The following is a 2729-nucleotide window of genomic DNA, read 5'->3' as shown; positions in this document are numbered from 1 at the left end:
CCCCTAGCGCCATCTAGGGACAGGCGCGTCGGTTAAAAAACTCTTAAAAAACAGAAGTGGTCCCCCAGGTTCCTCACGAACCCTTTCCCTTTTCATGATCCTTCCCGTGTTGAGCAACCTCTCTCGCTTGTTTCGCTTTTTCTTTGTCCCCCTCTGTAACGCCGAGAAGCGTATTTTCATAGCAACGTTAGTCGTTAGACCATTAACCCATGGTTGGCCCTTGCTCCAGTCCGTGCTTCCGATCCCGAAACAGGCGGCGTTCCTCCACCCTTCCGTGTTCCCGTTGCCCGCGGGTCCGATGTTGAGGTGATTTACCGGTATGAACTATGTGATTTTCCCCGTTGAAGATGACCTTTCACCGTTGCTTCCTTTGTCCGTTTTTCGCGGAGAAACTTACGCGCGTAGTAACGCACATTGCGGAGGTACACAGCTCTCAGTCGAACTTCGTTGTGCGCTGTGGGGTTGATGGCTGCTGTCAAACGTACAAGGTGTTCCAATCCTATCGCACTCACCTTTATCGCCACCACCGTCAGTACCTCACGCCATCGGATGGCAACACCTCTGAATCCTGTGACGTTGATACTGAAGAACCAGAAGCTTGTGGGAGCACCGACCCCCTGCATTCAGATGAGGGACCCTCTGCTCGCCGCGCGATGCCGGGCCTACCGCCCCTCCATGGGAGACCTTCGACCAATTCGTGCAGAGAGTGCAGAAGAACATCTGCATGTTCTTCTTCAAGCTAGCAGAGGAACATAAAGTTCCCCATGCTACATCAGAGAAAATCTTTGGCGATTTTCAGTGCCTTCTTCAAACCATACTAAGCAAGTATGCAAAACAGGCCCAACAGGCCGGGGAGATATTTGGTGCCAATGACCCGAAGGACAGTCGTAGAATATTTGGCAACGAGTTCCCAGGATGCTTGTTCGAACAAGTGAAAAGCACGTACCAGCGAGAACAGTTCGTCATTGGCAACCTGCCTTACGTGAAACCTGAGGACCACTCTCTGGCAAATCCTCAAAGCTTGTCTTTTCAATACGTGCCCATTGGCAAGGTGATCAAGAACCTGCTTCAAGTACCTGAGCTGTCAAAACATCTCCTACAGGAGACTGAACAAGAGACGACCGGGCCGCAAATACTGCGGTGCTTCCGCGATGGCAAGGCAATCAAAGAAGTGCAGACTGGTATGCACAATGAACCTGTGCATATGCTGCACATTCTGCTGTATACGGACGAGCTGGGCATCACGAATCCCCTAGGGGCAAAGCAGAAGAGACACAAGCTACATGTGGTCTAATTTTCGGTGCTTAACCTGCACCCACGCTATCGGTCGGAGCTCAAGAACATCCACCTCACCTTGATGGCGAAATACCAGGACGTTGAGAGGGAGGGCCTAGACAAATTGTTACAGACCCTCCTTCATGACCTGAAGGAGCTCAACAACAATGGGCTTCAGGTCCAAATGCAGGGAAGCATCGTCACCGTGAAAGTTGCGGTTGTAGGAGTTTGCGGTGATAATCTCTCCTTAAACAAACTTGGTGGGTTTTCCTGCTGCTTTAGCAGTGGCAGGGTCTGCCGCATTTGCATGGCCCTCAAGCCAAAGCTGCCAGACCTTACAAAAGAGGGACTGTGTGCGTTAAGGAGTGCAGCCACACACAAAGAACATCTGACATCAATTGCAGTCAACTCAGCACTCAAGAAGATGTATGGTGTCACAGGACCTTCTCCTATGCTGGCACTGGGACACTTCTACATCACCAAGCAGCTCATGTCTGATCTGATGCACGACCTCTTTGAAGGAGGAGTTGCACTTGTGTTGCACCACGTCCTTCAAGGCCTTGTCTCCGAAGGAACGCTTGAATTGGCAGATTTCAAGAACGTAGCTGCCTTCAAGGTGGGTTTTCATGACAAAAAAAACCAGCCCGAAGACTTGGACCCTAACTTTGCCAAGGACCATCGTGCCTTAAAGGGCACCGCCTCGCAAAAGGGGTGCCTTTTCCGGCTACTGCCCCAGATGCTTGCATCCAACATTCCCGAGGGCAACGCACACTGAAATCTGTACCTGAGGTATCGCGAGATTGTCGACATGGTCCTTGCAACCGAAGTTCCAGCTGGATTTCTACCATACCTGGAAGACCAAAATCAAGATTTTCTTCGCGCCTACCATGACCTGTACTCATCCGCCAGCGTAACTGCCAAACTGCACTACATGGTGCACTACCCTCGTATTATCTCGGAGTTTGGACCCCTCCGGCAGTTCTGGTGCATGAGGTTTGAGGAAAAACACAAGTACTTCAAAAGCATGGCCTCAAAAGTGAAGAACTTCCGGAACATATCCAAAACGCTAACAATGCGCCATCAGCTTCTGGAAAGCTATCGACACCAGACCTATGTCCTCGACAAGCCTCTCTCTGCCCTGGGATCAAGAAAAGTAGACCCTGGCACGCTGCCCCCTTGCGCACAGAGCTTGGCAATCAAAGGTCAAGTTTGGGAGGCCAAATCCATCAGCACCAGCACGGGCGACTACCGCAGGGATGCCATACTCGTCATGGACAAGACAACCAGTCTGAGCTTTGCTCAAGTGACTGCCGTGTACATAATTGATGGGGACCCAATCCTTTTTCAGGAAGCGCTCCAGGTGCAGGCTTTCCGCAGGCACAAGTATAGCTTCAAGGTGCACCGGACGGGCAACTTCTTCCTTAGGAAGCCAGGAGAAGAAGTGTGCTCGCAAC

At 51.3% G+C, this 2729-nt stretch overlaps 1 pseudogene; it reads left to right on the top strand.

Annotated features, from left to right (window-relative positions):
- The first annotated feature begins 724 nt into the window (after positions 1-724).
- Positions 725-2050, top strand: LOC120846667 (annotated as a pseudogene).
- The last annotated feature ends 679 nt before the right edge of the window (positions 2051-2729 follow it).

Source organism: Ixodes scapularis, unplaced genomic scaffold (genome assembly GCF_016920785.2).
Source record: "Ixodes scapularis isolate PalLabHiFi unplaced genomic scaffold, ASM1692078v2 PGA_scaffold8__174_contigs__length_109621045, whole genome shotgun sequence".
Taxonomy (NCBI): domain Eukaryota; kingdom Metazoa; phylum Arthropoda; class Arachnida; order Ixodida; family Ixodidae; genus Ixodes; species Ixodes scapularis.
Note: the sequence above shows the minus strand (reverse complement) of the source record. Positions and strands in the feature narration are given on the sequence as shown.